We start from the raw sequence: 12,713 nt of genomic DNA on the forward strand, positions 1-12,713 counted from the left end.
GGGATTCCTCTCCTGCCTCAGACCATGGAGGATGGATTGAAGTGCGTGGGAGCAAGGGACGTGCAAATGCTTCCAGCAGCGGTCGGGTTGTGCCGCCGAAGGCACGGCCGGTGGTTAGTATGTTTGAGCGCGCCACCTACCTCAGATGGATGGACGGACGATGCTTCCGTGTCTCAGCCGCAAGCATTTCGCCAAGGATTGCGAGGAGCCGCTAAAGTGCTGGTGTTGCTACAAAGATTTCCATCTTGCCAGTCAGTGCCCTGGCCCTTCATCGAAGCTCTCCTTGACGGTGCCTTCCCACGGTCCTCGACTTGGTGTTGGGGATCGCCGTGACGCGCCGGCCAGCCATGCTTCTAGGAAGCACTCATACGCCGAGACTCTCTTAGCGCCACCCCTTGGAGATCGCTTGGCTCGTAGTGTGGACGGCTGTGTCTTCCCTCTCGCTCCGGTTGAGCAGGATCTCCTTGGTGCTATGCTCTCGGCTAGGCCGGTGGGCATCGATCCGTGGCCTAATGATCCTATGCTTGATGAAGCAATGGCGCCTTACCCTCAGGTTTTGCCTGTCATCCTTGGTCCTAGGGACTGCTCCGCTTGGGGCGATGACATGTGGTTCAGCCATGGTGCCTCGTCCGTAGGGAGTGAGGAATATGTTGATCCTATGTGCTCGGAGGCTACTCTTCTGCCGCCACACCATGGAGGCTTCTCCTCGTCTTCTGTGGTGCACTCCCTTGTACGTCTGATGCCGAGTCCAGAGGAGCCGCTCGGTTTCAACGCGCCTGATGTTCTGGTTGAGCCTATGGATGAGGTGTGCAATGTTGTTGCGAAGATGATGCAAACTAAAGCGACACCGCTATCTCTGGAGGATTTCCTCAGCAAGGTTACTTGTTCGCTCCCACAACCTCTGCTTGGGACCCCAGTGCCTTCGCATGGGGGAAAGAATGGCGGGCGACGGAGCGGGCGTCTGGATAAGACGAACAAGGCGTGCAAGATCCCGACATCCAAGTGTGCAGAGTATAGAATGTTGGAGGCTTTTGATGAGTTGCCAGAGGTCAGCAAAGCAGAGGGGCCAGAGCAAAAGATGCAAGCATACCTGGACATGTACCAAAAACCGCTCTCACCGCAAGTGATCGAGGCGTTGAGCTCTTTGTTGAGGATCGCTGGGAAGTCAAAGTTGGACATGTCCGGATGTTTTCCACCTGATAATGTTAGCACATGATTCTTTGAGGCCGAGTCAGAAGAGTCTTTTGGTATGGACAGTTTCCCTTCGGCGAGTGGCAGCTATTTTGGTTGCACTCGAGCCTCGCCTAACTGCCTTGGGCTTGGGTGCTTTGGTGTCTGGCTCTGATGATGTCCCTTGATGCTGCAGTTGTCTTGTCCCTGTCCCCAAGTTCTAGTGCCTTTTTTCTTGTTTTCTTTTTTTCTTTCTTTTTGGGTTTTCATTCGGTTTCCCCTGTTTAGCCAAGAATGTTAGGTTTTCGGGTCCGGTTTTCCTTATAAACTGGACCAACTCTCTTCTTCTCAATGAAATGCAGGAACCCCCTGCCCCTTTCGAGGTGTTTTCAAAAAAAATTGTATGAAACATGCATATTTGAATTAATAATATATTAACTAAAAATAAAATAATATTATGTATTGTATTTGATTATTATATTTGGAAAACAATTTAAAAGTGGCATAATATAATAGAAAACTTTTTCCATGCATGTCATGTGAACCTTTGGTGAGATGGATGTGTGCATGAGATCAATTAATAATGAAAAACTTTTTTTTATGCATGTTCGTGGTACGCCCTCGATGAGCCAGCATGTGTGCATGTTAAAATAGTATAGGCAGCGGGAACAAAATATGTATGTATATATAGGAATTTTTCCCGTGCAGCGGGAACAAAATATGTATGTATATATAGTCATGGAACGCCCACCAGCAGATGGGCAGCCTATTCCCAGTTTACCCTCACACATAGTCGGCAGTGCTCTCAAAAAAAAAGGTCGGCAGTAGCTTTCTGAAAAAAAAAGGTCGGCAGTAGATATTACGTAATAAAAATAGTCGGCAGTAGCTGTTGCTTGGGGTTTCTCAAATAAAAAGCTATTGCTTGGCGGATAGAAAACCATATTTGACGCTCGATGCAACAAGCAGAAACATGTGCTGGCCCATTCTAATACGTTTGAAGCTAGAGATCCCCGTTTTAGGAAGTTTTTCGTCATTTTTTCAGTTTTTTTCTTTTACAATAATAAAAAATGTTCAATATATTCAAAATGTGTTCCTTTTCACAAAAAATTAAAATACCAATTTTTTTTTCATGTTTTCAAAAAAGTTGAAATTCGTTCATGTTTTCAAAAAATATTTGGAGTCTCAAAATTGATCATGTTCTAAAAAATTGTTCACAATTTCAAAAACTGTTCGTCTTTCAACGTTTTCGTGTTTTCAAAAAAATTCAGCGTTTCAAAAGAAGTTTGTATTTTAAAAAATTATTCTGAATTTCATTTTTCTCATTTTCAAAATTTTGTTCAGAATTTCAAAATGTGTTACATTTTTTCATAAATTGTTTGTGTACTAGAAAAGTGCTCTGTTTTAAAAAATCAACAATTTTGACAAATATTCGTGTTTTGAAAAAGCACTCATTTTAAATAAAAAACGCTTTGGCAATATCAAAAGAGTTCAAATCTGTCAATTTTCATGGTACATAATATTTCCTTGCGACTTATTAGTAACAAAAGTTTGTTCTCTCTAGCTGGAGGTCCCGTGTTCGATTCTAACACACGGCAATTTTTTTTGGGAATTTCCATTGTTTCTCGCTACACATACCGTTCACTGCTGAGCTTGCCTAGTTGGCTACTCGCTGTGCACATCTATATAGGAGGTCCCTGGGGGACCTGTAGTTATGGTAACGCGTCTATATAGGAGGTCCCCTGGGGGACCTGCAGTTATTATAACTAGAATATAGCCCGCACGCTGCCATGGAATAGTATGCTGAAAACATGAATAATGTGAGAATTAATTATGTTGTGATGGCAAATGATTTGGGAGCCATGCATGATTTGTTGATGTGAAAAGGGTTGCATGCATGGACAAAATAGTTAGTGGGATAGTAGATTAATGACGGGGGAGACATGCATGGTTTGTTGATGTGGAAGTGCTGCATACATAGGAAAAATAGTTAATGGGTTTCAATTATTATGCGCAAAAATGAATCTATTTAAGAATAAAAGATATTCCAACAGTTGAGGTACTCACTTATACTCCATGACAGCGCTTAGTTGTACTCGAGTACATCTAAATGTTGATCGCTAGATCATAAAGAGTAAATGATCGGCATCGATTCAAGGGTAGTGTAAGAGAACTTTGCTATATAAACACATACACGGTCACCTTGTTTATCTTATAGAAACTATGTGTTTGTGGCAAGATCGTGAGCTTCCTTTGACGAAGCCAATGGAATGCCAAAATATGGTTGGACTAGGGGGCATGAGGAAACACGATAGTGCTGTTTGTCCCACACTTGGCACAGAGTTCACTGTTGGAATAATCCAATTTGAGTCGTGTGCGAGGTTGCCATCAGTAGAATGCCAGAGTTAGTCGGCTTTGCTGCCCTTTCTTTTGAGGAAAACTCGGTTTTCCCATCATCTTTGTGACCGATGTTGACATCATGCATGGTCATGATCATGCACGAGCGCCCGACTGATAGCCGAAACGAGCACGGCTCAAACTGCCGTGAAAAGGTAACCAATGAATCCCACAAGTTGGGGAAGAGAGACAAATCTCGTTTATATTTTCAGCCAGCCTACGAACTGATATGGTTTGTGCCTTGCTTCCACGTCTGTCTGTGCAAGTTCCGAGTAGCAATAACCGATCCATTGCTATCTAATTTTCTACTTACATGCCTCCCGTTGAGCTATGGCTACAGCAGATCATCAGTTGCAGGGCTAACAACCATGATAGATCAAGCTGGAAGTGTTATTGCTAAAAATTCGAATACGGACGGTTTTGTTCGTTTGCTCGTCTGCTTTCGTTGACAACACTACCAGTTTGTGTTATCAACAGGAAAACTATACCTTGGGAGAAATTTAAATCTTGCCACATGTGATTAGTCCGGTGTGTCATTTGTGTTATGACTTATGACTAGTCATGTCATCGAGTTCCAAACAAGCAATTACAGACTATATACTCCAACTTGATGCCAGTGCCACCTCGAGTGTTTTCACCAACATAGTATGAAAATACCTATCAGACAGAGAGACTGAAAGGGCTCCATGGGCGATCACTCATGTATGGTGGATGGCCGTCGGTCTATTGATTTCTTTTGCTTTTTTTTTTGTCGGGTCAATACTGCAGGACGATGGACACTCCTGAGTGAATCGCAGTAAGAAAGTAAGATAACGAATTTCAACCAGCGCTGAATTACTGTCAGGTATATTTGGCACTAAAGAACAAGTAAGGACCACCACTGATGCAGAAAACTACATAGTAATAGCACTTTTATCACTGTTAGCGCTAAGTGCGTATTGCATAATAATGCATTACTGCTATGAATTATTTCCGGAAGTCAACATAAGATCTTGCTCAACCAATCAACACATCCGGGAAGTTGTCCGACAAAAAGAAATCTCAAGGAATTTTCGTCAATCATTTGATACAACAATATTTTCCCTAGATCAAGGCATTCCATAGTTCTGCACAAATGACATTTATTTGCTTGATTATAATGATCTGTCATCACATGGACTATTCTCTATTTGTACACCTTGCTCTCATTGAATATGGTGAAGGACTGTATGGTTTATTTGCCTTTCCACTTTCTTTAAATGCAAGTTCGGGGTCAAGGACAATTATTTTTACCTTTAGTTGCGCATAACAAAAGGATCTCCGTGTATCCTCCGTCGAGGTGCCCATAATAGCAATAGATGTTCCATGGCCCAGTATCATTCACTGATACACTATGGAGTGCATATATGTGTGTGTTTTCATTGATTTAAGCATTCTACTCACAAGATTCAACACTGGTTACACTCTAGAGCACTTCATAAGGGGCCTATATATACCTCACAAGTTCAAGCTTCTTGCTATGAAATTTTTAGAATCATACTCTTGAAGTGAGGTAGCAATGGATAGTCTAGGAGCGGCGCGAATGGGAACACGATGAAACCCTGAGCTATCCATTTGCACCTATAGAACGATAGGTGGATATGTACCTCAGTGTTTCCCCATGCCTCCATTCCTATTGTTCTTAGCTTCTCCTAACCCTTCCTTCTACCTCACGGATGTATTTCCATCTTGAATGCTTATAAGATATTCTCCCATGTAAATTTTTGGTCACGAGGCCTTAAGAGTGAGTAGGAAAAAGGAATCCATGAGTATCTCAGAGCAGTGAGTGTGGGAACATGGAGGAGACCCTAGACTTCTCGGCCTCTCAATTTAGGGGCCAAGACTGTTTTGTGTTTCCTAATGCCTCCCATGTTGAAATATGGGGTGGGCTTTAGGCCCGTCTAGCAATTTCTGAAAATCTCTAAGGGCCCATGTGGGTTTAATTGGCACTAGGTGTAGTGGGAAGTTTATTCCCACCTCGGAAGTTGGAGAGGAGTTGGACCACCTTAAAAGGGTTTCTCTTCCACATGCTATTGGAGCTCGAGAAGAGAAGAGGCCATCGCGCACTCCTCCTCCGCCGCCTACCTTGCCTCGTCACGTCACGTCACGGGTTACGGGAATGAGCCGAGCCGAGCTCACACCTATGCGCTTATTTTTGCCAGTCAGTAATCTGCTCCACGCGCACGCCCATCGTCGTTACTTTGCTGCTGCTGCCGCTGGTGACTCCATCCCGTCCGCCGCGTACATGGGAGAGAATAAGAAAACGATTGTCCCTGAGAAATTGGATATGAAACGTGTGATACTCATCATACTTATGAGGGAGAGGCCTAAGCTAACACACTTTCCGTATTTGGATCATATGTTCTATGATTGGAACTCTAGCAAGCATCCGCTAATAGTGAATATTCATTAAGGTAAAACCTAACCATAGCATTAAGTTATTAAAATATTGCAGCACCCTATAGTGGGCCCCCCCACACGTTTGTGCGATATGGCGGGCAACATAAGACAACACTATAATAACATACAACTCATATCAATCATATCATACCACAATTAGTCCATAGGACAAAAAGAAACTACTCAAACATAATAGAGGTGCAACACATCATTCCATAATAATATATAGTATCGGGCATCATGTTCAAGTAGAGATTATAGCAGGGGGATAGAGGATACTGTGCTGCCCGAAGAGGGAGAAAGTTGTTGATGAGGGTGGCGAAGTTGTTGGAGTAGATTGTTGTCACGATGGTCTCGTCGGTGGCGCTACGACGCCACGGGGAGAGAGGGGGAAAGAGGCCCCTCTCCTATTTCCTCTTTCTTGGTCTTCCCCCTAAATGGGAAAAGAGTTCCCCCTCTGGTCCTTGGCCTCCATGGCTCCTGGGGGCGGGAGTCCCTATGGGATTGGATATCTCCTCCTTTGTTCTCTCTGTTTTGCGACTTTTTAGAATTGTTTCTGTGGTCGAGCACTATTTCTTAAATACCCGGAGATCCGTAACTCTAATCAGGCCGAAATTTTAACACGGTTTTTTTCTAATAAATTTCTTTCTTGCGACTGAAGGAGAGGTCAAAGTAAGATAGGGGTTATCCAGAAGCCAGGTCCGCGCCCATCCCCTAAGGGCGAACCATGGTGGCTTGTGTGGCCTATGGTCCCCGTCTTGCTTGGATTCCGGTGCCATAAATTCAGATGTATTCCATTCAAAATATACGTAAATTTTCAAGTCATTCTGGTTCCATGAATTTTTCACTTAAAACCCCCAAAACAATAAAAACAGGAACTAGACTTTAGCACTAGTTTAAAAAGTTAGTCCAAATAGAAATAACATAAACTATTGCAAAAAATACATGTAAAACTACTATGATAATATAATGAAACAGTCAAAAAATATAGATACAACAGAGATGTATCTCCTAGTCTTGAAGATCTCAACTATGACTCGGTGTTTGATCAACAAGAAGAGCGAGGATTACAAGCTCGAAGACGGGGAGATGGCTGAAGAGGATGATGATCCCATATAGAAACACCATCAAGCGTGAATGCACCATCAAGATTAAGGGACCACAACTATTGCTAAGATGAGGACATTACTTTGTGTCACGCATTGGTTCGAATGGATCAATTAAGGGACCGGTTTTGGGGTTGTATTGCCGAGTACTACGACAACACCGTAGAAGTCACATCAAGCCGCACCCAAGGGTATCTTGGGCACCATTGCGATACGTACCATGACCTATGCAATAGATGGTCCGGTTGTATTCATCAAGTCAACCATGCACCACCGAGTGGCGTGAAAACATGGAGTATGAACCTATCATTCCAGACCATTTCAAACAACGGAACAAGAAGTCGGGTAACAAGCCCTTCACATTACACCATTTCCATGAAGAGCTTTTCACAACGAGAAGTGGATTAGGAGAAACTCTGAGAACACAGCAAAGAGATCATGGTTAAGCATAGCTGTTGAGGAAGATGACAAGGAGAATGAAAATCCCAACAAGACACCAGATGGTAACCAAATTTCATAAGAGAGGAAGAGGAGAGGAGCCTTTAGCATCACCAACAAAGGAGAGATTCTGGCCATGATTGAGACCAAGAATACCTCGTCGGTCAAATGCGGAGAAGATTATGCGGCAATATGAATGACCTCAAGATGTTGGACGATGATAAATGGAGGTCAAAGTTAGCGGGCGTAGAGAGGAAATTGAAGGTAGAGGAGTGTAGGCTTGCACTCGAGGAGGAGAGACTTTTTAATGAAAAGAAGGCAGAAGAACATGCTGGCATGGTCATGAAACCAACCACAATCGATACCACTACAAAAAAAGTTCTACAATCTCACTCATGGAGAGATGTTGACCCAAATGTAGGTCTCTCTTTGGGATGATGGTCATGGTCATGTAGATGGTGATGTTGGCCATGTGGGTGAGGTTGGCAGCCGTATGGATGGGGTGGTGGCCGTGGAGATGGTGATGGACAACGAGGAGATGGTTGTGGTGGTTGTGTGGATGAGGTTGGTGGCCGTATGGATGGGGGTGGTGGCCGTGGAGATGGTGATGGGTAACTAGTAGATGGTTGTGGTGGTTGTGTGGATGGTGATGGATTTGGAGGTGACGATAATGGAGGTCGTCATGATTTCTTTCATGACGATGGTGTTTGAGTTCATGTTGCGTTCCTTTGGTAGGGATCAATCCGCGACATAAGACATGCTATGTTTTGGTCATTTTGGATCTAGACCGATGTGGTGCCTTTTGGATGAACTATTTACATAGAAGCTGATATTAGAGATACTCAGCCCCATAGCATCAAATTTGACAGACTCAGTAGCACTTGTGGAAAAGTTATCCAATGTAAGCCAGTTTAAAGGTGATCGAGATTATGCTAAAATCTATTTTTACATTTTACATGGTGCTTCAGCTTCTCGCTGGTTCCATGGCCTTGTCTCTACATGTGTGTTTACGTGCGTAAATGTGATTTCGTCACCTCTCTTGATGTTATGTTGAGTTGAGGACTATGCTGGCAAATAAATGATCCACCAGAGCCTTGGCATGAATTTCAGCTATGAGTTTGTTAATGTTCGTAGTGGCAACACTGCATCAAATATTATTCAGCTTTCTCTTGAAGAGTGTGTATTTGTGGTAATAAACAAGCACCGATCTCTAGAGCTCGAAAGAGACAACTAGTACTTAAACTTAAGCCACAATTAAACTCTATGCATGTACCATTTCTTTGCAAAAAAATTGTCACAAGACAACGGAAGTTTCAACAGGCAATGATTGAAATAAGTGTTTGCGAGCCTTGATGAACAGACTCTTGTGGTTGTTAGTGAGTAACTCTAGTATTGAGTTTTGTTTACATACCTTTTGCTCTTGTAATACATATTTTCATTGCTCAAGAATGAAAATTCTCTTTATTATTTTGTTTAGATTAAGATGACCTCTGTGATGATTATCTTAGCTTCCCTAACTCCTGCATAATAAAAAGGCCACCGCTATAGCAATACTAAGTTTTCAAGTGAAGAAGTGGAGGACTATCTAAGTGTATTGATCGAAAGTGAACCAAAATCTTTTCATTATTTCGGTTTAGACATCTGTGTTCCTTACGGTTGGGTTTCTATCTTTGTTTCTTGATGATGATCAAGGTTTAAGATTCACTACAAGAAATATGTCAACTTATGACCACCACTATTGGTCACTGAATGGTCACAAATTTCCATTTATGACCTTTTTGTGACCAAAAACCTAAGGTCAAAAGCTGGGCGTCGTAAACTGACTATAGCGACCTTTCTTCTGGAATGGTCGCAAACGTTTATGACCAAAATATGTCCACTATAGCGTTTTGGTCAGTAGCAACCTCCGCAGGCCACGTAGGCATCCAGCGTGGCAAGCTGATGTGGCACAAGATTCAGCCCGGTCCAATTCGGTTTTCTACATGGGCCTAGCCCAACAATTCGGCCTTTTTACTATATATTTTCTCTATTAATTTTCTCTAGCTACATGGGCCTAGCCCAACAATTTGGCCTTTTTATTTTCTAAGCATGGCCTTTTTCGGTCCATTTCATTTTTATTTTCAAGGGTTTTTTGTGGTGCAATTTTTAGATGGGTCCCAATTGTCAGATTTTTCCTGGCAGTGGAGCCACATCGCTTTTTATCAAAGAACTCATGAGCTTTCCATTTCTCACATTTCTCACAGTACACAAATGACAAATATTTCAAATGAAACATAACTAGGTACAAAGTATATTTCTCACATTTCTTACAGTTTTACAACTTCACTAGATTCTGCTCCAGAATGTGCTGACTACTACAGAATACAATATAACTAGGTACAAAGTACAACCAAAACACAAGGCAGATTATCCAGATAACCACAATGCTTCATCGTCTTCTCTTCCAAACAAGTGGAATGAGCCCTCTCTTCTCCTAGGCAAGCTCCACCTACAACAGCAGCAAGAGTAGGTCAAGAACAACAATAGAGTCATATGAGCTGCTTCTGCTCCTGTTAAACAGAATAACAACAAATTGAGTTAATAAACAAGCCTGAAGCACTATGGGAAACAAAAGCATAAAAACAAACTAATGTCTCAGGTATAATCATAGGATAAATCTGTGTTGAATCACTGTGTTTATATGTATTTTAATTAATTTCAAATGTGTAATGTAAGGTGTTGTGGATCAGTGTATAAGAACAACAGTTTGTAAATAACAGGAACAACTTGGTATTACACACAGAGCACTATACAGATTTTAGCTTTTCTATCCAAGTACAAATAGCAAAACATACTAAATTAATTGAGACACTCATAAATACTTGCCGAGAGACTAAGATGAAACGTGCATATATATATATATATATACTACTGTAAATTAATCGAGACGCTCATGCCAACATGTTCAGATCGAAATGCACTAACAAGTAGTACCTGCGAAACTAACAAGCTGGTTGGTGCTCAATCACACGCACATCAAATGTATAGTTAGTACCTGCGAAACAACCACATACATTGCCCCCAAAATGAAACATACTAGTAATTACTAGGCGATGCAGATTGCAGATCAAAAAGGAAATCCAACCCCTCTTTGAAGACAATTATTTATTGTGGTAAGTAAGAATCAGGGTGTTTGGCTCATGTGTAAATATGTTGCACAACAAAACAAATTCAGTTTTTGATTAATAACCAGTTTTCAGAGCCTTTGGCTGATGTAGGCGATGCTCAAGAAGTAAGTAGTACTTGGGTATTCTGCCTGCCTACTAAACAATAGAGGAGGAGGAACATAGCTATCAAAGTCCCCACCAGGTGCAAACAAAAGACCAACCCGAACAACAGCTATGGTGGAAACTCCAAACACTCTACCAATAAATGTTACTACCAGTGTCTTTCCAATAATTAAGAGACCTAATATCAAAGAGACTGCTAGGAAGTTTGACAGAAACAGCTTTGGGTCAATAGACATTCCAACCTGGAAAGAAACAAACCAGGGTAAGCATTAAGATTTAAGAAGGTATCAAATATGGTCGGAACTTATAAAAGGAATTAGAAATGTTCTAAAGTAATTCAAGCATTGATGTTCAAGAAACAAAATTCTTCCAACATATGTGCATCGATGTTCGGAGGCATAGCAAGCAGAAACTATTGAGCACTAGATCTACATCAGGAATTGAAATTCTTCCAACTCTGAACAGCAATGCGATGCAGGAGAATAAAATTAACGTATAAATAATTAGTGAAACCCAGAAAATAATCATGAATCTTACGATGCAGAGTGACATTATTCTACATCAGGTACATAAAGTTCAGGTAGCTAAGGCTCACTGCTATCATGTTAATTTCCTCACAGCAAAAGTACCGAAATACATGAAAAACGAAGAAACAGAACCTTGAGCTGGACAGGGTGGAGTTTGCCAGCACAGCAAGAGTACGAAGATCCAGACAGCTTATGGAAGAGTAGACATCCACAGTTTCAACCTCATGGAACAGATCCTGCGGGCAAAATAAAATATAGAGCTTATTTTTGGTAATTCGGACTAACTTGTAAATTAAACTACTGCAAGCAAGAAGAGATACGAAGAGGGAACTACTGCTTGCAAGCACTACTACTTGCAAGTCCCAACTTAACAACTCCATTTTGCAAGATGCCACTGTAACTATCAGTACTGGAGTAATCGAATCTGTTGCAAGATGCTACTCTAACCCGATGCTCCAAGTTGATACTCCAAGATACTGCAAGCAGGATACTGCAAGCAAGTTCATACTCCCACAAGAAGATAATTAAGATAAGAATCTGTTCCACACACACTGTTCATTCGAGCCTGTGCTCTCTGCAAAACTTGAAACAGTACCACGCGGACGTCCAACCAGCGGTAGAGAGGTCAGCCATAGCACAATAGACCTACAGGTACAACCTGACAGTAACAATAACCGCACAACACAGCCATTCCTCACGCATGTGACTGAAAAAGTAATAGAAATTCGTTTAACGGTGCTCTGGTAGGCGTACCTCTCGCCTAAGCTACTCATCTGTGTCATCGCCATCTGCCAACTGCTGGTTCGACAATGTGCTCTCTACAAAACCTGAAACAACACCACACAGACATCCAACCAGTGGCAGAGAGGTCAACCACAGGTACACATCACACCAAACCAATACAGCGAAATCACAAATCTGACCGAGAAATCCAGGGCACCTTTCTCTTCGTCCGAGGCCGGGAGTGCCTCCCCTGTCCAGTCCTTGGGCACGAGCGGATCCTACACACACACGAATGCACCAAAAAATAAAAACATCACCGCCTGGGATCGAAGAACGAAGGAACAGAGGAGCCGGACGCGAGGGACAGGGAGATGGAGAGGTCGGGTTGGCTTACCCGGTGGGCGGAGGCGGGGCTGTCGGGGCCGGGGCAGCGGCGGAACCAGAAGAGGAAGCACTCGACGAGGAAGGTGTCGAAGAAGGCCACCACCGCCCTCACGAGCGCCTCCGCACACCCGCACATAGAACTCCTCGAAGGAGAGACTTCGACACGGTGCTTGACGGGCTAGATCTTGGGGATGCGCTTCCGTCGCCGCCCCTTCCTGTGCGCCCGCGCAGCGGCGATCCGCCCTCCCTGCCTAGGGTAGGGGCCGCGGCCGGTTGGTCTGGCC

Source organism: Triticum dicoccoides, chromosome 2A, assembly GCF_002162155.2.
Source record: "Triticum dicoccoides isolate Atlit2015 ecotype Zavitan chromosome 2A, WEW_v2.0, whole genome shotgun sequence".
Taxonomy (NCBI): Eukaryota; Viridiplantae; Streptophyta; class Magnoliopsida; order Poales; family Poaceae; genus Triticum; species Triticum dicoccoides.